General features: G+C 39.9%; 2 protein-coding genes across 6 annotated transcripts in view; one reads left to right on the top strand and one right to left on the bottom strand.

Annotated features, from left to right (window-relative positions):
- Positions 1-16391, bottom strand: part of GNAZ (G protein subunit alpha z) — a 68207-nt gene extending 51816 nt beyond the window's left edge. The window contains exon 1 of one of the 5 annotated variants that reach the window (XM_083803959.1): positions 14549-16391. The gene's annotated coding sequence lies outside the window, so the exon portion shown is untranslated. The other 4 variants (XM_083803958.1, XM_083803960.1, XM_083803961.1 and 1 more) reach the window with 4 other exon arrangements.
- Positions 1-25216, top strand: part of RSPH14 (radial spoke head 14 homolog) — a 97881-nt gene that overhangs the window by 61180 nt on the left and 11485 nt on the right. The gene's annotated exons all lie outside the window — the stretch shown is intronic.

Genomic DNA, 25216 nt, shown 5'->3' on the forward strand with positions numbered 1-25216 from the left:
ATAGCCTTGTAAAAGGAAATTTCTCTGCCTGTGCATAAGAGGCCATATACGAGAGCAAAAACATGTTTGTAATAAACTGTTCCAATGACAGATGCAACCTAGCAAGGGGTCAAAATCAGAATCTAGAATTTAGTAAGAACCCAAGAGTCTGGGTGCATATAACAGTGTCCTGAAAAGAAGTGGTTTTGTTTGTTTTAAAAGTTATAGGATTTAAACAGCACGTGAAGAGTCAAAGATTGAAGCTCTAGTCTGAGCAAGAGGCAAGGAGAAGGTGCTCCAGTAAGTAGGAGCCATGGAAACAATAGATGAATTTTGTCTGTCATGATGGTTAGGAAACTATCTTTGATAACACCATACAGAAAAAAATCACAGTTGTGCTTGTATGTTTAAGAGAAAGAAACCAGACAAGAGGCAAAAATTAAGGCAAAGAATGGGAGAGAAAGTCACAGAAGCCAAGTAAGATTCATAGGGCAAATTGAAAACAATATATAAACACACAATATATAAAACAATATATAAACACAAGCCAAGAAACTTCCATGTCTATGAAAAGAACAGGGAAGGGATAGCAAGAGAAGGAAAGGCATGCTGAGAGGAATGGATGGATACATCTTACTATGTCATGTTAGACAAAATTAGCAGGAATCTGTACCGTGAAGAAAAAAAAGCTTGGTAGAAAAGGATTGACTCAGAAGTTGTAAAGATGGATCTGCACATATGGAATTTAATTACATTAGAAAAATAAAAGGAGAGAATAAATCTATAGTGGAAAGAGTCAGTTGGGTCTTCAGCTTTCTGCCAGAATGGTAGAAAAGTCAGAAGAAAAGCCATCGCCCAGAGTGAATAAAGGCTGGTAGTTGGCAATGTGGACGTTGCAATGAGAGACAGAGCAAAGTTTTGGAAGGAGGAAAGTGAAATAGGAAAGTTTCAGTAGAAGCTATCAACAATGACTTCACAAAAAGGCTGAGTGAAAGCATGGAATGAATGGACTGGAAATGTGATAGTTAAAGTTGGGAACCAAGCAACAGAGAATGAGTAATGTTTCATAGAAAAAAAAAAACAGACATAGGTTGAATGATTACGCAGGAACAGCAAATTATCAACAAGAGATGAAGTCAAAAAAGAATATAGGAGATATGAGAAGAACAGCATATGGGAGTTCAGAGAGCTTAAAAAGCATGAGAAGAAAGAGCAACGTGATACAGGAAGGGCAAAGAGCTGATCCAAGTGGAAAAGAGTAGAAGAGGAAAGCAAGACCATGAAAAAATAAAGCCAGTAATTCTCATGATAGCCTGATTGAGGGAAGAACGTAAAGTAAACCTGACAAACATGCTGAAGCTATCATCCTCACAGCAAGACATAACATTGTATAAAAGTGCCGTTTCTCACTCAACATGAGAAAGAAATGAAGAAATAGTGCAAATATCAGCATAAGGGACAGGGCTGTTATCAAGAATCAATTTGGTGGGTAGGTTAAAGAGCAATTTCCAGACTTTTACCACATATGAAGTTAATCATATGAACTACATCAGAAGGGAATTGTTGATTTCCTAGGTTCCATCTTAACAATTCAAATTAAACATGAGTTTATCCTCAGAAGGGGAGATAAGGCGTGGAAAAAGTATTAGATCACAGCCCAGCACAACAACAACAAACACATGCATGCACACACACACGAGGCTAAACAGAATCCACTGTTCTATAAAATGTGACTCATGGGAAAGGACTCGTATGCTACCAAGCACAGATTACAGCTGCAGCCTACGCATGGTCTCATTCTGCTTCTCTTTTGAAATTCAGAAGCTTTGACAGCCTTACAATCCTGCTGCATGCAAGAGCTTCAGCAGATACACCTCAGACAGCTGAGCCCTTACCATAGTTACGCTCCCTCTAATCCAAAGGAGCTTTTATTTATTTAAAACAAGCTGAATGAAGTTGTCCATGATCTGGGTGCAAAACAATTTCATATCAAACACAATCTAAAAAGCAGATGTACCTCTACATCACAAAACAGATCTCTGCAACCAGAAGTGTTTAACATACCAGTACAGCATCATACAATGACCAATTAGCTCCTGGTTTAAAAATCTAAGCTAGTAGTTTCTGTACATTTTGCTTTGTCATCTAGATGCATAACATTTTACATATGAGGTGGTACTACAAATGAGTTTAGCCTTGAATGATGAAGGACAACAAGCATTCTTATGGCTTAAATTCAGTGCAAACAATTCTAGCAATACTCTTAGCACATTTTTCACAGCTCATCCCCTGGAGAGATCTAAATTTCTTAAATATGTTAGGGTTTTTTTCCATATTCAACCTCATTTTTTCTAGAAGATCAAGAATATTCCTAGTTGGCACTAATTGAGGTTGCAATAAGAGCTAGAGGAACTCTGTTTAAGTAGTTGTGCTGCAACGGCAGCCTATGATAAGCGATACTTTGGGGTGAGAACATTCCTATTTCCTCCTCAGCATAATAAATATCACTGCCATTGTATAAGGGAAAAATAAGAATAGAGGGCTGTGGTTATGATCTACCAATCATGAAAGGAAGGATTTCAGTTGACTTCAGCGGGCATCGATACAAGCCTGTACCTTGTTTTGACCAACAGGACAGAAGTAAATGTATTACTTTGTATTTTAAAATATTGCTAGCAGGTTACTTAACTGCTAGCAATGAATGGAGTTTTACTGATGAAAAATTACTATTTAGTGCATGATTCACACTATTCTTGTGTATGAATATCCACAGCTTAAGATTTTTGTAAGGATAGATATGAACAGTCAAACTTTCAGCTCCAGCTTTCTATATGATCTCATCATTTACTGTATTATTAGGAGATATGAAGCATGATCAGTATCATCGCATTTTAAGATTCATTTCTAACTACATGCACATGTTCCAAGCCTGGCTTCTGTTGGTATGTATTCTGTAACGTTTGTTCTTATAAGATTGACTAGGCCTAAACAAATCTGACCATAGAAAGTTTGGTTATGCGATGACAAAAACAGTCAGGATATTTTCACACATTCTTAGGGCTATACACTCTTCATCGCTATCATGATGTAATTTCAAGCGTATGATTTTTGTCTACAACAAAAATAAGAGAGTAGATATAGTCTATTAGTTAATATTCAGTATTTTTAAACTACATAGGTAGCAAAATGAGCTGATAAGCCTAATCATCATATCACAGAAGCAGAGAACAGCTTGGGTTGGAAGGGACCTTAAAGACCATCTAGTGCCAACCCCCTGCCATGGGCAGGGATGCCACCCACCAGATCAGGTTGCCCAGGGCCTTGTCCAACCTGGCCTTGAACACCTCCAGGGATGGGGCAGCCACAGCTTCTCTGGGCAGCCTGTACCAGTGCCTCACTGCCCTCCGAGTGAAAAATTTCCTCCTAAGCCTATCTTCTGAGGAAGCTTGCACAGACTCTTTATCTGAGTAGTTGTAGCAACGTAGGAGTGCCATAGTTTAGATTTGACAGCATTGTACAGCCTTTTTCAGCCTCAAGCAAGCCTATAAACACTTTTCCCCAGACCTAAAACATATAGTGGATTTTGGTTCATCTCCAATAACAGGAAATATATATATAATCACATTTTTTCCTCGACCATATCTTTTGTTATTCTTAACCTGTGCACTGGTAACTGGACTACTACTATTAGCAGTAGCAATTTTAGTTCTAGATTTTTTAACACACAGGATTGTTTTGGTGTTTTATTAACACAAAACAAGTGGTAATTACTTCTGCTATTCAAGTTTGAGTTGTACATGAGCATGTTTTCAGTATTCAGATATTTTCCCCCATTACAGTTTGCTTTTCTTCTGTCTGAAAATCATCTTTCTCTCAGTGTACAAGTTGTCCTATGTTGAGGTCAGAAAAGTTTCCTTTTGTCTCACACCTCAACCAGTGTTATCTCCTCTTCTTCCAAGGTACTTAGTTATCTCACCATTTTGTGATCCTTATATTTCATTCATTTTGTTTAAAATAAGCTCTTGAATCAAGTACTAAGAACTGATCTACTGCTACATTTAACAATCATAAGGACTAGTTTGCAGGTTTTTTTCCTGTATTTAGCATTATGAAGAGCTTAAGTAAGAGTTTCACAAGCCAGACAAAGACATGACTGTAAGCACACAGTACCAGTCTTAACAGCAAGATTTCAAATGGTTGTTCTTCTTGCTCTTTATGCTCAGTGACATCTCTTTTTGACTCAAACAGCTGTGATACTATCTAAAATTATCTTAAAGCTGAAAGGTGCTAATCTAGCCTTTATTCATTATTCAGCAATAAATCCTTAGTTTTTCAATTCTCATTTCTGGTATTAGTAGTAGGCACAGTAGGTCAAAACAGTACAAAAACTATTGCAGCTGGATGGATTCCAGCTTCTAAATTCACTCTAAACCCCCAAAGCAAGTTTACCAAAAAGGAGGCAATACCCACGATGGATAACAGAGTAACAGTTTGTCTTAAAAACTTTGGTCTCAGAGCTATCCTTGTGTTCTTCTAGCACTCAGATTACTCAGCTAGGGGCAGGGTGGGGAGGTTGTCTACATATACAGTTGTCTGTTCTCAGCTACCCCTGGTTACATATCACGCCAGTTCTTGCCTGATAACCACTCGTAGCCTTTCAGGGTAATTGTGCTTAGAAGTAAGAGCATAGATGGTGGTATGCTGTAGTTCATTTACAACACACCTCAAGACCTTTAAGTTGAGATATTGAAGCCAGTATCATAACTAGGAAAAGATGAATACTGCCTTTTGATGCCTTCAGTGACTCTTAACAACAGCTTTTGCACCTTTACTGTTGCAAGACTGAAAATTCCTCACACAATTCTTCTTACAAGTAATAAGTCCTTATGTAATATCAACCCAAAAAGCTAAAAGTATTCCAGAAAACAAGAAATATAAAATTTCTTACCCCTCAACACTAGGAAAATGCTTGATGAGGTATCTTCCTACCTCCCCCAAAGGCAGAAAAATGAAAGAAATAGCTAAACACTTCACCCACCTTAAAGCAATTGGAATTTTATTTCAAGTTCTACCAGCTGGCAGCAATCCCATTAAGAGGCAGTGCCACTGAAATCATACCCACTAGCAGTCTCCTCCTCCCAAGCTATCTTTTGCACCAAGTACTTCAGGAGGAAAACTAGAAACAATTTAGGTCATCCCTTTGCCTACTGAAGGTTCCACACATTAGGGAAATATCCACTATAAGTTTTAAATACTTCTGTTGTTTTAGAGACACAGGAATGGCATAGACGTAACAGAACAAGACCGTAGATGTGTCATCAAAATACAGATTTTGTCACCTTGACTTTCTGGAGATGTTTTTTGTCAGTCCTTAAGAAGGAGATACAATTTTGGTTTGTGTTTCTCATATCTGCCATGAGGTAGTGTAAATGGATGCTCTGCATATGAATAGCTTTAGCTGTCCCTTCACGTTTTTGGGGTTGGTTGCAGAATAGAGTCTGTCCATCAAGGTGAAATACTATTTTCTGAAATCTTTTACTATGAACCTTGTACTGCTTGTATTCTGTAGATCTCCACCTGCCTCTGGCCAATTCTAATACAAGCTGGAGAAATTATTTGTAGAAAAAAATAGTATTCATAGGGATTTTGTAACTAGATAACTCTGAAATACCATTTCAAGTTATATTTAAAAAAATACGGAGTCTATAATTGATGATTCTGACAAAACAGATGCAGACACCAAGTGAACCAGGTGATGAGGTTGATGGCTCTTAATCTAACTCCATCAAATATAAGTCTTCTTCACAACTTACGTAAAGACAGATAATAAACAACATGTCTAAAAAAATTCCATTTGCACATCATATTTCATTGCTGAATATGAACAGTGCTGTTATAGATTGACAGCATTCCATCTGGCCTCCTTTACAAAAACATTTACAAGCACTTTATTATTTTCTTGAATTGACTTGTTTATGTAAGCTTTCAATGAGCTCTGTGAATAATTCTTGACTGATAAATCATGAGAACATTAAGTATCCAGAATCCAAAATTACAGTCATATAGATAAGCTTGGATTAATCACAGACTACCTATATATGGAGACAAGCAGCACCAAGAGTAAGGATACTGTCCAAGAATATCAAAATGATGTGTTTGATCAAAACAATATGTTCGAAATTCTCTCTGATAATATTATCATGTTTCACCATAAAGTAGGTGAAAACAGATTAATTTGGGAGGACTGTACACCTTCTATGTACCATTTACTCAGACATACAAATCAAATACAAGCATATACAAAGTAAGTTAGAATTTTATTTTTAAAAATACTTTTCAAAATAATTAAGATATTTGCCCAGTGTTAATCTGTATTATTTTGCTGACCGTGTAACATGAGAAGCTTTTAATGGCATTTTTATTAGTTGTGATCAGAGGACTGTTATTCAACAAGAATTTGACAGCAGGAGGAAGGAAAACGCCTCAATTATTTTACTCCAAAGTTATTTTCAGTGAGGACTAACAAGTCGTACCCCCAGCAAGAGTTCTTACATTCATTCAGATTTTTAATCAAATTTAGCCTTTCTTGGTTCTGACAGCCAAACTTATCATTTGTCTCCAGTCAGCTCATTTGGTAAGCTTATTCAGGATAGCACAGGAAGGCATTCCTAGCCTAATAAAAGTTCTCTAGTTCAGAATTACAGGCTGAGTATGGAATGAGAACTGCATAGGTTTTCATGGGCAATGTCTTGTGCTTTCTCACTAATGGAAAAGAACAAGAACTCTTGCCTTTTCAGTTGGCCGCTGCCCTGATAATATCAACCAAAATTATTTTTAAGCATTTAAATACAAATGTTTTTGTTAACAGGGTGTTCTTGTTTTGTTTTCCTGTATTTAAAAGGTAGTCCTATAGATGATACTGGGTAATTGTTAATTGCTTGTCCATCTTAGAGGTGCTTTTTTGTGGGGTGCTATAAACTTCCATTTAGTCAGCCTTTTCCGTTTGATTCTTATGTAAGACTGGTGGAAAAGTACAGAAGCAATGTAGACTATAGGGTCATGGAAGAGCACTTTGCAGTCTTTGTACTCACTTGAATGTGACTTCTATGAAATTCTCCCAGAATAAAATAATGTTATTAGTAGAATCATTCTAAGAGTTTGGTAAGAAGGAAGATGATTGTTCTGCTCACTGAGAAGTTCACCTATCATTTGTTAATTAACTTCATAGTATAATTCTAGAGTTCCTTGTAATTGTGTGTCCAACTTTCCTTTTAAAGTATATTTTTGATATAATAGGCATTACACATTTCTTTCAGATCAGTTCTTACAAAAATTATCCTGCCTAAATGATTTCTGAATTAGGATATTGCAGTATTTTCTATTCGGCATTCACTGTTTGCCAGGATCAGAAGACATGACTAGAAAAGCAATATGAATAAGTCAAAAATACAGAGAATCTCGGATAGTTCTAGTCCACTATGCTTAATTTAAGATATGAATTTGGGAAAATGTTTTTTCATGATCCAACCTTCATTTTAGAGCTGTCTGTACCTGAGCGTGAATTAGAAGTTTCCAGGTATGATCCCAAGAGGCCATGATAGCAGTGGCTGTTCTTGGTTTCCTTGGCTGCGGAAGTGAGAAAAAGTGAAGAGTTTCTAGGCCAACAACACAACATGGAGAGACGCGTCTCTTGTCACAGACCAGGGGAATATTCTCTGTAAGCATTTAATTTTCCCATATAATAACCCACCTGCACTGGCAGAGAACGGGACTGTATCAGAGCCAGTAATTGCGTTTTCTCGGTGGTAGGTTATCACTTCAGCAGTGCTTTAACTTCTATTACATAGAATTGCTCAGGATGGCAGTGTACAATCAGTCCTCTTTGCAAAAACGGAGAATTGTCATTTGCACTGTTAAGACAGAAATTCCTACCTCTTGTTGATGCTGATGCCTGATATTTTCATGTTTTTAGACCACTATATATTTAATCGACCTGTGGAATCAAAGAATATTGTACTGATATAGGAACTGTGCATTTCAGCCTAAAATCTGACCATATTTGAAACAACAAACAATTGCTAATCCGTTGAAGTAATAAATTGTTGAAATTAGCATCCAAGTATTTTTTCCCATAACTTACAAAAATTGTAGAAAGGCTTCGGTATTCTATGTCTATTTGTGAACACGCTTGCAAAGAAAACAAACTTTACACATCCGTAGTCACAGTCATGAGGCAAAGTTCAGATCTGCTTTTGGGAACATTCACAGCAAGAAATCAGAGGACTTAATGCACATCAAGTCAGGGAATGGAAACAATATGATAATAGAACAATTGTTCAAATTCGAAGTAAGCTAAACTTAGAATTTGAAATACCATCATAAATGTCACTGAATTACAAATTAGGGTAAGTTTATCTGTTCATGGACATAAATGGATTGAAAAGGAGGTAAAAACATGTCTCTGAAATTAATGTTTAAGGAGAGAGTCTACCATTACTGAGCAATAAAAAATGAAAGCACAATACCTTCTTACCAATTGTAAAAATATAAAAATATCTGCCAGTTACAAAATGGCTTCTATTTTAGCTCTCTGACTCTGCTAAAATTAAAAGGCCAGGCACTGAAAGGCATCTTGAGAGAAAATCTTCCTACCAAGAACCAGTTGCAGTAAAGGTATTTTGAAGGACACTGTCAACTCACTAGCAATACAGGGAGATGCTCTAGCGCAACAGAATTTATTCTTGTATATTTTAGTTTAGAATGGATTTGAGTAATATCGTATGCATTACTTGGCTTAGAGATTTTATTTATTTAAATTATATAAAAAAGTTATGTGATATCAGTTTGAATCTTCTGCCAGAGCATAAATACTAGGGACAGTCAACATCTGCTATACTTTCTTTCCTCATAAAACATCCAGTCAGAAAAATAACACTCTAATTTACATATATATGTAAATGGTTATTATATATCTTTATCCAAATAAAATAATATTTTATTAATATAATGTAAATATTCAAATTTTATGCCTTGTGCTGGTAGGTACCCAGAGGAAAAAATGTAATTAAAAAAAACAAAAAAAAAAAAAAAAAACAAAAAAAAACTGTAACATGAACTGTATTATTTTCAGCAAGACATCCCCTGCATAATACTTAAGTATTCTTTTGAATCATACGTATATTTCTCTTTTACAGGAAGAGGTATAATAACCAGGTACTTACCCTATCCAAACAGCAAGCCCTCTCAGAGCTAAACATCCAGCTGTGTTTTTGTTACCATGCCATGACACTTTCATCTGAATTGATTACAATTAAGTTTCATTGTGTTTTTTCTTTCCACAACACAACTGTGTCAACTGTGTTTGTGCATCAACTTTTGATATGCTGTCTGTGTTTGTGTCATTGTATTTGAGGAAGATAAAGGTAGTTATCCCAAATTGTCTCAATAAGGTTGGAAAATACAGAAAGCAGGCATGCAAAATAAGGGTTGAAACACATTGGGAACGCACGCTACAATTACTACCTGTAGTAGTAGGAAAAAACTGCATAAAAGACCTGTGTTACTATACTATTTGAGTGGAGTCCTTCCTCCACAGTAAAATAGCATTGTTAAGATATGGTTAGAGGAAGAAAATAGTCTGCTAGCCTAGGTACTATCAAATAAAACAGGATTGTTAGGTAGGGGTAGGAATACTACTATGTTATTACTTACAAGTATTTGTGGTGAAACATGAAAATGTCATCATAATTATCTAGTTAAAATTGGTTAATGCAATACAATACAGACAGTAAGAGTGACACTCATCTGTCCAGATTTAGCATATGCACGTAGGTGGCTACCTCTCAGCTAGTCACGCTGCTTCTTTTGTAGCCAGTGGGACAAACGGTCATTTCCAGAGGTCAGTTCATCTCAGTCTAAGATAGTGATCGAAATATAGTTTGGTAAATTGCACTGTACAAATCTGTTTTTTTGCTTCACCAAATCTATGGAAAGCCTAACCAACTACCCCATACGTACATAACCCATTGTAAGTATCTAAAAGTGATGGGAATCCTTCCAACTGCAAAGTCCACGGAATTACTATTGCATAAATCCACTGTAAAAAAAAATTAGATTAACAAGTTGTAGTTCCTAAGAAATGATCTTCTACTTTCTGGTTATTATCGTTCTTTTTTGCATCTCACAACTTTACATGTATGCTAATCTCATTCTATTTTGAATGGACATATAATGACAAGTTTTGTTTGTCCCCCCACTGTATGGACCAGCTTTTTGAACTGCATACACTTACTGGTTTCCAGGTGTGCAAAATACGCAGAGAAAATAATTTGTTAACTTTCCTATAGGCACAGTGGTATAACAGTATAATGAATACTTAGACTTTGAATTCAGTTTTTCAAATTTGCCTCTTTATGTCTTTCTATTGGCCAACATCATCACTGGTAATTTCACAGGCTATTTCTGTAGCATGGAACTGTCTGGAAATGTTATCACACTTGTCTTTTTGATGTGATGACTTAGCAATCCAGACCAGAAACAGGCTTCTGGTGTAAGGGGCTTAGAGAGAAAACAAGGGCAGAGGAAAATAGGATTTGTTGGATAAAACTATATTCTCTAGATATACATTACATGTCCAATGCTAAATAATAAAGTGGGATTCTGGGGAGAGCTGAGTTTCTGCTGAACGACAGATAATGTCGTGAGATACAGAAGTCTAAAAAAAAAAAAAAAAAAAAAGGGAAAGCCGTTGCCTTTGAAATTTTTCCATGTGTTTTGTTAGTTGTGATTTTTTTTTTTAATTTTTTTTGATAGTAACAAGCGTTTGGAGTCTAGGTAACATAGAAGTGATGGCCATTCAATAATCTATTCCTTCCATCCTATTTCACCAATGCCCTTCAGTGTTAATGAAAAGCAACAGTTGAGAGAGAAGCCTATTTTCTCTCTAGCTTTCATTTCAAGACTTAAATTATGTTCTTGATTACACTGGCATAAAGCTAGGATGACTTACATTACTAATTTGTGGCAACTCCAGATTTAGTAGGAGAATAAATAGGGGCTGAATTTCACCATTCTCTGACGTGTTCTGTGTATTCCATGGACCTGAAATTGCAAGGGGACTTTGAGAAGGGAGTCAATTTTATTTGTGTTGAATCGGTCTAGTTTTTCCCTTTTGTTAATTTGAAACAAAATTTGTTATTTTGTTGAAATTTGGACTTCTTAATCACCATTCTTAGATTCTGTAAAGGTTAATAAAAACATGGACTTTGAATATAATAATTGTAAATCAAATTCTCCTCTCAGGTAGACTGGAGCAAATCTATTGTGACTATTAATGGATGTGGGTTTACTCTGGATACCTTGGGGATCACAAGAAACATAATTTAATCTTGTTTTTTAAATAAAAATAGGACAATTTATCTCACTAAGTATAAATAATAATATATCTAATTATGCCAGTATTTTGATTTTGAAGGGTTTTAGTTTAAGAGTTATCTTACATAAAATAAAATAGTTAACTGCTCCTGTAGTAGGCTGTTACTGCTGGAGGTGGGTAACATCAGCATTACCAGCATTTATGGGAGGCCAGTGTTTTAGCAAAGACCCTACAGTTTTCTCAGTTACAAGAACATGATTAATAATCATTGATAATTTATAAATTAAAGCTTGGGATGCCGGTAAAGAGTTACTGAATTTGTCATTGAGACCATGACCTCACTGAAGTCTGCCATAAAACTGTTCAACATTGTTGATCCTAGAGGGCATGGGAGAATCTGATCGGTGAAAGTGAGTGAGTGCTCGTATTGAGCCTGGGCTCTGTCCCACTGATATTAGTGACAAAACTTCCAATGACTCCCATGAAAGCAGGACCAAACCTTTACGCAGAGTTACTCAGATTCAGTTCTTATTTTCAGTTACAAATTTCTGGAGAATATCTTCTGAAATAAGTGGAATTACAGTGATTTAGCCCAAAAGAATAGAGGGCATTTTTCTTTAATTCAGGAGAAAAGGGGAGACACAATTCCTTTATATTGCCTCACTACTATATGTCACCCAAGACTATCTGCTGTCAAAATCATTATCTGCTTAGGTTGGAGAGGAAGAGCTGACTTCACCATTTAAGGATTTAAGCTGTTATTGGCTACTGAATTTTCTGTTATCCTTATCCCTCAGCTTATCCCCTTCCCCACATCGCAGCAGGTAGATTCCTTAAGAAGAAGGGAGAAATTACTGTCTTCTGCATCCGCCTAGGTTTCTTAAAATGTAATAAACCTTATTCCATTAGTATGTAATCCAAACTGAGACAACCAAAACTCTTTCACTTCAGTCCTCCAGCACTACCTGGCTGGTTATTTTTAGATTATCATAGTTAAATTCAAACCCAAGGCCTGTAGCTGAAACACTGAGCTGCACAAAAAGCTTCTGAAATCTGCCTTCAAAGCAACAATGCCTCCAGAAGAGTCCTTCAACTTGGTCCACCAGTGGCCAATGCAGTGCCAAGACCATACTCCTCAGACGGAGGCGGCACATTCTTTATGTAGCAGAGTTTATTCACCTCTGCAAGGCCCATTGCCAGAATGAAATCTCTGTGGCCTTACATGGAATTCGTCCGCCTTTTTTCTTTGTGTGCATACATATACAGGCAAAACGGGGTTCTCTGAAAATGCAGATCAGTGCTTTTGTAATGGGAGATACGAGATTTTATTCTAAATACTCCATATAGCTAAGATGTTCTCTTGATTTCACTCATCACTGGCTTGCTGAAGACTGGAACTTCATCCTTCTGTATGCACAGGCCTAGCTTGTAATAATGTCCTCTACCCAAGGACAGGCATCTGTGCTTCTGGGTGACAGCTTCCAACCAAACGATTTGATGGAGACAGACAAGTTAACAGCAAAAACGTCTCTGTTCGGCAGAGCTGCATCCCTGTACCTGTATCTCTTCAGTTAGCAAATATGTGCCCTGTTGAAAAGCCACTGCTTCTGCCCATAACAGTACTTAAGGCATCGACTTGGACTTCAAATGTCTCCATCCACAAAGTCAGCCACAATTTTCTCTAAGGAAGCACAAAATACATGCTCATTTTTACTCCTTTATGATCCACAAGTAAGCATTCATGATACTGTGGCTTTCTACCTGACCTGCTGCTGTAACCTTTGCAGGAGAAATTCTGACAGCTGCCCGAAGGGTGTGACCCACAGTGGCGCGAAACCTGGAGCCCAAATAAAAAACAAATCGTGGGCACAACAGTATGGGCGAGTATAGAGATAAAAAGAAATGCTGAATGGCAATCCAGCGAGTTTTTCACTAATCTTGCACAGGAAAACGTTGCTGAGATCGGTCAGTAGCCTCCAGAGCAAATACTGCGAGAACACATTACAAGCAGCTTCCGCAGTGAAACAGCCAAACCCGGATCAGATCAGTGGCAGTACCAGAAATGAAGCGGCCACACGTTTGCTGTCGGTCGGCAGGCTGACATCGAGGTGCCGGCTTTGCGTGCATCCCTCGCTCACCAGAAACGCAGAAGCGAACGTACCAAAAAAACTTGTGCTTGGCATCTGCGGCTGCAGCCGTCCACAGGTGCAGGTTAACGGGCTGCAACCTCGCCCTGCTCGGCACGGGGGGCGCAGGACAGAGGCAGAACCCCGGGCCCCACCGAGCCCCCCGAGCATCCTCTCGACACCAGCTGGGGCCGTCCCCGGCAGCTCCCGGCGGAGGTTCCCGGGGGCTGCCAGCGGCCCTGGAGCCGGGCTAGGGCAGGGCGACGGCAGCTCTGCAGGGAAGGAAGCGGGCTGCAGCAGCAGCAGCCGCCGAGGGGTGGCCGGTACCCCCGGAGAAGGTCATCGGGCCGGACCCGCCGCCCCAGCCATCGCTCGCCGCCTCCCCGAGCTGCGCCTTCCCCCGCGGGAGCCCCCTCGCCTTTCGGAGCCGCCCGGAGAGGGAGGCTCGGAGCACCGACCTGACGGGGAGGGGAAGAGGACCGCGGCCGCTCGCTCACCCACCTCTCCTCGCCTCGCCTAGCCGCCGCTCAGTCCATCGGGGCGGGCGCTCGCCCCCGCCGCCGCCTCCCCGGCCCCCCGCACATCCGCGGCCGCAGACGCTAACCCCGCGGCCCGAGCAGGAGGCAGAGCCAGCGCCTCCCCGCTTTCCTCCAGGAACACAACATCCAAAATCCTCTTTTTTTTTTTTTTTTTCCTCCCTCCTTTCCCCCCCCAAAATGCGGCAGCGGGCGCGCTCGCCGTGCCCCGGCGGCAGGCAGGAGGCGCTCGGGGCTGGGGGCGCGGGGAGGGGGGCGAGAGGAGGAGCCGGGGGCGGCGAGCACCAGTTGCCGTGGCAACGGCGGGGCCCCGCGGGCGGCTCCCGGGGCGGGGGCGCGCGTCCGGCGACGCGCGTGCCCGCGGGGGCCACGCCGCGCGTACCAGCGGGGTGCGAGCACCCGGCGCCGCGGGGCCCGTCCCTGCGCCCCTCCCGGGCCCAGCACCGGGCAGGGGGCTCCGTGCGCGTCCCGCACCGCGCGGTGGGGCTTTTCCAGGTAGCGCTGACCGCCCTCCTCCTCCTCGGCGGATTTACCCTCTTCGCGTCCTGCGTCGTCTTCACCTGGCGTCTTTCTCCTCCGAGCCGCCTTGCCACGCTGGCTGCGCTGCGGCGCCTGCAGCCCCGGCCACGCAGCGATGATGTCTCCCTGCCCCGCCAGTTTCATAACCGCGATTTATTGCTGATGCATTTCTGCTGGAGACGGCAACGGAGGCGCTCAGGCATAGGTGGAACGCAGGCATTTTGTCCACGAGTCTAACACAGTTCAGAAAGCATCCGATTCCTGTAAATGATACCACTTGCAGTGCTGAGATTATCAGGAATTATAACAATGAAATGTTTTAGTGTAAAACACAAGGTACCAACGTTATTTTTCTTGCACAGAAATAAGAGCTAGGAATCGGTGTACCGTGTGGTTCCTGGAGGTAACACATCTGAGGTCTTCTTCGCACCACGCGAGTACCCCACTGGCAAAGTTAGTCTGGTGAACTCCTAGCATTCTGAAAAGAAATGTCATGCACATAACTGGCCTTGTTTTCCCAGCAAAATGGCAGTGTTCAAATCGTAAATGCGCCCCATCTTACTAAAAAAAAAAAAAAAAGGTGATTGATCACCTTTTTCACCTTTTCATCTCTACAACTGAATTTTGAAATTTTAGCTTCCGATATCTCACAATGTGTCTACATCCTTTGACACTTTCATATGATCAGGCAGTGGTCAGTTACGTTCCAAGAGCGCTGTGTGTCCCAAAGGCACTCTTTGCTTGCAGGTGCGTAAAGCCCTGACATAGTTCCGTTGGCAAGGGAATGGAAGAGCAACGCATCTGTGGTAGCTGAGTAGTCTAGATAATAGGACAAAAGAACAATAACGAAGTGTACAGGTTTAATCTGCTCCTCCATAAAGAACAAGTAGTTACTGTAGAAACTGTCGCATTACGTGTATCTTCAGTATAGTACTTCATATCTGAGAAAAGCATCTTCCACACATTTACCAACTTCGGTAGAAAAATCAGCATCAACTGCCATCATCCTGGGTAGGACGATCTTCGTTCACATGCTCTCTAGAGCTTTCAGCACTTTCAATACTTTTGACTGATATAACAAAACACTTGCTATCTTGCAGTTTTGTGGGAGGCACCTAACAGTAGATCAGGTGTTGTACAGGAAGGATCACGAGCACGCAGCACGCAAGTAACGGGGTGGGTTGTCTTCTGAGAAGTTGGGTGGTTTTGTTTCAACACCACAGTAGGGGAGCTTGCTGTTCATTAATGGCAGAGTTAAAACCCAACTCATCCGAAAAACAAAGCAGCAGATCTGTCTGTTTTCTTCAACTGCACCTTGTCCTGCACCCAAAACTTCTCACTCAGGGCCTTTCAGCTCATGTTGACTGCACTACATGTTGCTAAGCCCCCAGAGGAACTTGAAGGGAAATATATGGCTCAAAATAGCATACATCCCAATGTCAGATGGGGTGTCAAAACATATTTCTTTAGTTCAGTGCTCTAAATGGTATTCTTCTATATAGACAGCCTGAAGATATACACATATATACTGAAAATTAATAGTTTATGTTACCTTTTTTGCCTGGAAGTAGTGATTTGCCTAGTAGTTTGAAGAAACAGTGATGAGCTGACAGGATCTCTGCTCTCTCTTCCATGTCAGGCAGGTCACACATTTTTTGCTGTTTCAGAGCAGGTTTTAATTTGAAGGGAGCAGCGTTTGGCTGTTGGTGTGCAGCTTCTAGCATGCAGCCCACTGGAACCCCCAGCTGCACAAGGATCACTCAGCCTGCCAGTGCAGCTCATTGACCAAAAGCCAAGTCCTTGCCTGTTTACTGTTGCTTTCTGGTTGGGATCAATCAAAATAGATGCATTCGCACACGCTCAGTTTGAAGACAATAGTGCTGGAACAGAAACATGCTCTTAAGTGCAAAATCCCATAGGGATTTTTCTAATCAATTACCCTTATTATACCATGACAACATCAAAATATTTATAAGCACACATACAATGTTCTTGGTGAATCTACATCTCCAAATGATAGAGGGAAAACTGAGAGGCCACATCTGGTCTGTAATAAAAATATAATAAAAGACATTTTCTATTTCATTCAATTTTCTACCAAACACCCTCTTTTTAACAAGCAATTGTATATCTGGGTTAGATATTTATAGGCAGGTCTGGGATTCTCTTTGAGCATGAAGAACTGAACAGAACATTTAGAGAAGAATAAAAAGGCTATATTTTTATTTCTAACCCTTTTTCTCACCTGGAAGATGTTAAAATAGCATCAAGTGCAGATGACTGGAATCTGATATTTATAAATATCTGGCAAATTGTTGCTTTGTACCAGTGGCTGTGAGATGGGGGGAAAAAAATCATGAATGCACCTTCCAGGAGGTGGTATCAGCCCGAACTCCTTTCACGTTATCACTTAGGATGAAAATTCACTTTCTACTAGGTTTTCGCCTTTTTATCTTGTTCTCATATCCTTCAGGTAGCAGAGGGCTTCACTTCGTATCAACTGTTTAATCTTCCTATCTCCTTCGTGGGAGATATTTGAGAGTGTGAGCCCAGATAATGGATTACAGCTGACACCACAAACAACTAAAGAGAAGGACTTCTTTAGTTTTCCAACAGACAAAAAAATAAAAAAGAAAAACCAACCAAACCCTAAAAATGTAAGTGCCTCTACATTCCTTCATGGCTTTATTATACCTACTGTATCTGCAGTTCACAGTCATTGGCTTGGCTGCTGAATCAGCACTTGCCACTGAAGCCAAGTCTGGAAAAAAAGCATTAAATCCAGCAGCTGGTGGACAGCTGCTTGGAGACTTGCCTAGAGCCCTGAAAGATATGCTGGCTTTCCTGTGCACTTAACTACACAGCAGTCCTCACTTCTCATAAGCATTGTGCTGGGTACGCGGGCCCTGACTCCTCCAGAACCTCCATGTGAAGAATGCTACAGAGATAACATGAATAAGATGAAGGAGTTAAGAAAAAAATATATATATATTCTTTCCTCATTCTTTGTTATCAAGGGAAGGGGGGGTGGAACACAACATCTCAAACTTTAACCCCAAAAGAAACGGGATCATTTAGTACAGCACAGAATGAAAGATCAGTGAAATGTGAACAACTGACAAAATCACTTGAGATTGAAACATACAGATCCTTAGGGAATTGCACCCAAGGAGATGCAATTAAAGAGTGCCAGAAATTATTTTAGCAAAGAAATTTTCAACAGAAAAAAAAATATTTTTTTTGAAACCAAAGCTTTTAAAACAAAAAATACCAGCCTCAGATGTCCTATTAAAGTGCTCTGAGCAACAGGCTCTAGGTTACTCTTAGGATACCCTTTTCCCTCCTCCAGTCTCCCTGATTGAAGGTTTTCCACTTTGCATGAATGATTAAATATTCATTGAAGCAGTGAGTGGAAAGTAGGTCTCTCCCACCTGAGGTTACAAGCAGACATTTAGGCTTTGTTTATTTTTTACAATAATAAACAAATAAAAAGAGGCAATGTCTCGATTTCAGTTTATTTTTTTCACTGATGTTTTTGCCCCTACTTGAAAAAGCATCAAACTGGGGCCTTAAAAGAATTGTTTATATATGTATTTTAATAGATGCTTAGAAAAATAATTTTAATCCAATTTCATATTTCTTTATATCCTTTACAGATGATAGTTTTACTTCATGTAGGAACCATGAGCTGTAGCTACAACTTCAGCAGGCACTATTTTTTTTCAATTGCATTACCTTGTAATATCTGATTAACAGGAAAAAGAAGTTGGTAGTTTAAAAAAGGCTGCAAATTTTGTTTGAGGACACAGAGGTAATTCTGGGAAGCTACAGAAATAGAGCTGTGGACACTCGGGTAGCTTTACTACAGGGGCTTTAGATGCCAGAGCAGTTCTGTAAATAACTGGATGGCTGCAGTCAGGTTTAAGTAATGGAATTTAAATAGTTGTACACCTTCTCCATGTTAGGCCATGGCTAATTTTGTATCTCCATAAAGATATCACATACATACCCCACCACCAACCGGTGGTCACTGGCAGAGATGCACAAAGCGGTGCTTTCAGCTGGCTGTAACTGGTCACTGCCCCTCACGAAGTAGTTTCAGAGAGGGGTGAAAAACTGCACAAAGGCCAGTTGGGTCTAGGACTACATTGGTGATAAACTAACAGAGAAATGAGTAAATGTGACTTCTGATTTTTGTGATTTGCCACTCCTACTTTAAAAGAGAGCTCTTGCTCTCTCACTGGCATGCAGAAGATCGATTCAACAAACAAATGGCAGTGACTCAGGAAGCAATTCAGCCTCCAGACACAAGTCTCTGGGAACACTTTCAGCTTTCAAGGGTATCCCGTCCGCCTCCTGCTGCACCTTAGAAATGGCCCAGTGTCCTGCTGGCCTTATGTCATACCCGACAGTCCCAGACAGATGCCTCAGGTACCCAAGGATGGCTGAATTGGTGTTAGATGCCTACGTCTGGCCACCAGAATCCCTTACTGACTAACTGGGCGATGGAGCCAGCACAGTGGGCAAAGCACATTGTGCTAACTTTGCCTGAACTGACTAAATGGATAAACACCCTATCACATCTTTCAGTTAACGTAACTTTCAGAGTTACTTGTATCAGTGTTGGTTTTAAAAACATGATATTAAAATGGCAGTCATTTCATCAGCTGATTAAATAGCTGCTGCTACCCCTTATAACTGCTGCAAATATGACTGTCTCTGCTTCAGGTCGTAATGTTTTGAATACACTGTATGTAATGTTCTTAAATGTAAGCACATAAGTAGCACTAGCCAAGTGCATACCTTTTAATCTGGCATGTTTCCACATGATAAAAAGGTCATTTTACAGGAACACATTTATGCGTTCACTTGGAGATCGTCATTCAGGAAAACATCTCTAGGTAGAAAGTGTATTTACTGTTAAGTCACGTTCCTATTTGTGACAGACTCCTTTCAGCCAACATCTGTGATACACAGCTCACTGGAGGAATCAGGCTCTCAACCCAAGAGCATCCTTTACTGGGGATCACTTCAAACAACAAATCACCCCCAGAGCAGCCCATACCTTGGTGCTCAATTAAGACTTAAGAATTTTTCATTGCCAGAACTAAAATATGCACTAAAAAACTGGAAAGCCCTATTGTAGAACCTCACCCAGAATGGAAGAAATTTTCATTGAGTAGTATAAGTAGTTTTCCTTAAGAATGTGGCTTTCCACAGAAAAAGTGGAATCTGCAAGGCAGCAGGCCTGTGTGGGAAGCGGAGCGTTATCTGCCTTTCCATACAGCTCCACTCATGTTGTGCAGCCATCTGGGCCTACCGGTCTAACCGAGATGCATTTCCTCCAGCTTCGTTTCGAACAAAATTGCCAAGCCAGACCATTTGAAGCAGAAGAGGATTTCACCCGCCTACAGTACTGCAGTCTTCTTTACGTAGAGATTTTATCAGTTTTAACGATTCAGTTGTGCTCTTCTAGGCACAACTGCACGCAGTGTGAACTGTAGGATAAAATTCACTTATTGCAGCTTTGCCAGCATGCTAGATCAGGAAACACAAACAGTGGGTTTGTCGGTGCTGCAATTTCACCAGTTTCTTCTTTGAAATTCTCTACCAGGTCATTTTTTAAAGTAGAAAAAAAAAAGATGGAAGAAAATAGACAAAAAAATGGAAGAAAATTGTAACAATGAAGAAAATGGAAAAAAGGAAGTCCATACAGTAATGCAGAATACCAGCTCCACAGATATAGCCTTACAGAAACAGAAATTTATGACAGTTAACAAAATTATTTCTTGAACTTTATTAATATTGCTTTAGTCTTTCAGTTTTCTGTCTGAAAAGAGAAGACAGTGTGTTATTTTTTTAAAAAAACAACAACTATTCTCTCAGCAGAAGTTCTGAAAATGGAAAACTCGCAGTTGTGTATTTCTCTTGCCTTAAGGCCTTGTAAGACAGTTAGCCTTAAAAGTTTAAAACCCTTTTTCCCAGTGTAAAACGACAGCCCACCAAAGGGCAACCTTCCAAGCTCTCAGGAAGCATTAGATGCCACAGTAACACGACCAACACCAAGACCTGCCGTGGCCCTGAGGAAGCCACCTGCCTGCGCACCGCTCCCCACTGGCCAGGCAGACTGGGGCCCAGCCAGCCTCCCTGTCTCCCTCCTCAGCAACGGGGGCAGCCCAAGGGTTGGAGCAGGCAGGGCTTCAGCAGCTTGTGTCTGCCCTCTGGCCACAAGACTCTGGCTGGGGAGCCACAAGAGCACATTGGGACCGTGACACTAAACCGGATCTTTGTTATTTCTCAGCTGTTCAACCTGAAGAATTAAACAGCTTTCGGCCTCTTTCCTTCCCACCCACTCCTTTTGCCCCGTCCATAACCCATTTGGGAAATGAGCTGTCTCTCACATTTCTTTACAACAAGCCTCTGCGATGCAGCAGACCTTCCTACTCCATAGGAATCGCTAAAGCTTACTACAGTGTAAGTAATAATCACATGAACATTTGTCAAACTGATAACTGTGTTCACCTTACAGTATTAATTTTTCTGTGATTGAAACTTGCTATAGTAATTGTTAACACTTTCTGCAGTCTTGGTATACATTATTGGTATTAAGCATAAAATCTGATATTTAAGTTAGTGCTTGCAGATGTGCCAGTCCAGGTTACCTTCTGAACATATTGACTCTGTCATATGTACTAAATCTACTGTTTTCCGTGAATGATTGAATTCATAGCCAGTATTTGTGGAAGCAGTGAACTCAGCAGAGTCTCTTACGGTAAAAGGCTGCACTGGTCCCTTTAGTCTTATTCTATCGCTTCATGTCTCCATTCCTGACCAGAAGACGAAAAAGGAGAAAATTTCATCTGGAAAATGCGAAATTGGGTAGGAATTCATGGCTAAGGCTCAGCTTTCTGAGAGTAGTTATCTCAAGGCTTTAATTTTCTTTCTCAGTAATTGATCTGAGGACTTTGGAGCAAGTAGTACATATGTCAGACTGTTTTCCTTCCCTCTTGCATTTTGGCAGTCTTCCCTGTGGAGGAAATTAATAAATTTCAGGATGACATTTCCTTCTTTACCCAAAAGAACAAGGAAAAAAAAATCCTCTGGGTTATTTTCTGTCTTTACTTTTAACAATTTATAAAAATCTTTCTCTGAATAAAGGAAATGTACTTTACCAGAGAAATAAAATATGAGAAATTTCCTCATTTTTGTCATCGATATGCATTGTGATCAGTTGAACCCCTGTGTGCATATGCATTCGCACACTTAAGTATTTCAGATTCATGAATATAAGTTACAAACTTAGAAAACAAAAGATTAATTATATGGGAGGTGCAAACAGCTAGAGTTCTGATGAGGAAAAAAAAAACACCACTGTAAGAAATACCAATGCTTGTACTCCAACATGCAAGAATATGCAACAATTATAGCTAGAAAAATCTTTATAAGCCAGCATTGGTTCTATTTTACCATCATTTTGACTGTTTTCTTTCTTTTATATGGTAATGTATGATTACAGTTTTATTAAAAGAAGGAAAAGTTGCTTTTATTTTAGACACTACCTTCTGATGCCGTGCGAATGACCAACAATCCACATGTGGATCATGGATTATTCACTACTACAACAAAGAGCATATTTCATAATTACCACCACAGTGGTTTTGGTGATTTTCACTACAGGAGGAGCTGACAACCATCAGAAGTAGAGTACTTGTCTTAGTCAATTATTGATTTTACCCTGTAGATAATTCTTGTACAAAATCAGAATCCAATATTTATTTTTCAATTTGGAAGCTGTCTCTATGTGAAACACAGTCAACTCTGTCTAATTCATTTCCAGGGCTTCCAGAGGTACTCTGACAAAGACACTCTGTAGACCAGAATCTCCAAGTTATTTAGACGCTAACCTTCTCATGGGGCATAAATGACTTAGGTGGTTAAGCCCATTGCTTTCAAGCAGAATTTCACAGGCAGTCTTATTTAGTACCAAAATGACAAATATATATGTTTTAAAAAAAGATCATCTGTTTCTTGGATTTCTAAATTATAACAGCAAAGCTAGTGCAGTTATGTTAGCTGTAGGTTCTATGTTAATTATTGTCTGTGCTGCTTTGATATAACAATTTCACACATATTAAAACAAAGTTTCTAAAAACAGAAACAAGATGGCACAGGAGTCTCTTTATTCTTTGCTGAGAATTAGTTACCACTTATTTATCAGACCAATCTTATCTATTCCTTGCTGCTGCTTGAAAGAGGTTTTTCAAGGACCCTGCTGACTTCTTAATATTTTTATAACTTTTTTTTTTTAATGTTTTTCATACACATCACATCCCCAAATCCTCAGTATTGGAAAAATTCTCAGTAGCTCCAACAAGAGCAGATCCCATAATGCTTACTATGGTTATACAGCTATTTACACAGTTACACAGCTGTTGCATTTTTAGTTAGAATATGACAGACACTATTATTGAGGATGTGATTTTATACCTGGTACATCCCTAGGGCTGCCATAAGATAAATGCATTTAGCTGATGCACAGATGTGAAATAGTTTGAAATAGAAATGCTTACTATTTCTAGTCAGATCCCAGTATCTGCAGTATTTTCCTCCGGTCTCTAATGCCCAAGTAGCTCTTCAATTTATTTAAATAGGGACTTTCCACCTCTCAGTCCTTGATGAGAGATGATTCTTTGCCTCCAGGCACAGGCATCCTTTGGGACACTCCTGTTTATTCCTGTTTAACTTATTACAGAAAGACAGAGAATTATTGTTGCAAAGAAGAGGAAAATATTCTGACTTTCAAAGATACCAACAGAGTTTTCCTCTTTAATTGGAAGACTTGATAAAGCTGATGGGGTGCAGGCAGGTAAGTTTTATTTCACTTATTGTGGTCTATCTCCTGCTCCAAACATACTGGAAAGAAATTTTTCAAGTATTATCATCTTTAATGTATTCCCTGACACAGCCTTAATGCCTGAAACACTGCAACTCGACATACTGAATCTTATCATTAAGTTAGCTACCACAGGGTTCTCAAACTATGCTCTTGTGACTGGTGACTCAGAAGTCTTCTCAGGGAGTCTAAAGAATAAAATATTTTTTCAATTTAAACAGTAGTGAGCAAGGAGTTATTAAGGAAGGTATGCCAGGGAGGGATCTGCTGCTGTCATCTTGGCACTCAGAAAGGCAACACTAAACCAGCACTGCCTTGTTCAATGTATATCATGTATGCTAGCACTCACTAGTTTAATAAACACGTTGTTACCTCTAAAACCGTGCTTAACTATTGCAGTGCTAGCAAGAGAGCCGCTAGGTGTAAGAATTTTGTCAGGATCGTTTGGCTACTTGCAGCTTGTGAGCTCCCACGCTGGGATTTCACAGCTGCTGTGCACTGGATGGGTTGCTGGCACACCAGGATGCAGGGCAGCGTTTTTTGCTCCAGCTGCGCCTGGCTCTGCTTTTCTTTTCATTTTCTGTCTCTTCCTATGTTGAATCATTTCAGATAGTTTCTGAACGTCTCAAAGAGACCTCTGAGGAATTAACAAAACATCCACATTATATAGAATCTGTGTTTACGTACAATTTCACTATGTGGTGCTACACTGTACATCTCTCTGTGGCCATGCTTCTTGTTAAAACAAACATTTAAACAGCTTTGATTTGAAAACATGACATTTGTACTGAAAAGAATTTGTAATGTGATTTAGGTGCTCTATGTAATTGAAAAACAAAACAAAACACCACTGTTATGTGCTATAAAGGACTCTTTTGTTTTCTACAAAATTTGATTTGTTTACTTGCCCTGCAGCCATACTGAGAGAACAGAATAAATGGCAACACCTCTTTGGGTCTATTTTAAAAGAGAGTCATGAAAGGGAGAAAGAGAGTGGCCAGAGGGCTATGAGGAAGAAGAGATGAGTGCTGAGATAAAAAGCAGCCCAAAGGAAGATTACAAGGTCTCAGAGAAAAAGATCAATAATGGTGTTAACAATGGAGCTGCAAATACAACTATTTGCATTTTGAAAACTTTTTTTCCCTCCTGCTTCACTATGTCCAGAGTATCTGGAACACTCTCTGCATAGATAAAGCACCTCTGAAAGGACAGCATTTCAATGAAAAGTCAAGACCCTGAGGATGCCAGAATAGTATATGGCTACTGGAAAAACCAGCTTACCTTCCCTGCCCATTGCTTGTTCTGTAAGAAGTGAGGATCTGAGACTGCTCTAATTTACAAGCAACTCTCAAACAACTCTCCACCGATTCTGTCTCCTCCCTTTTCCTTTTCACCTCCCTAGACCTTTCACCGTTTGGTTCCCTTGAGAAAACCATGACGAATTTCCACCTGGAAACTTCAGTCTCACTGTTAGGTAGTCTCTTTTTTTTTCTGTTTTTGATGGCCCTTCCTCTCCACCCTCTTTCTCTTGACACATTGAGACTTTTGACAAGGTCAAACAATCCATCTTAGTTTCTATATTTATATCTGGGAAGCTCCCTCCAGCAGCACAATAGCATTTTGGATAGGACAGTTTGACGAAAACTGTAGATAGGAAAGATGGCCTGGTTAGAAAAAAAAAAGAGAGAGAAAGCAATTAAAAAAAATGAAAACAGCCTGAGTGTTCATACAAAATAAGCATCCACTAGGTACATAGGGATTTCTGACCACAGAATAAACACTGCTTAAT

The sequence above is a fragment of the Anser anser genome (genome assembly GCF_964211835.1).
Source record: "Anser anser genome assembly, chromosome: 18".
NCBI classification, from domain to species: Eukaryota; Metazoa; Chordata; class Aves; order Anseriformes; family Anatidae; genus Anser; species Anser anser.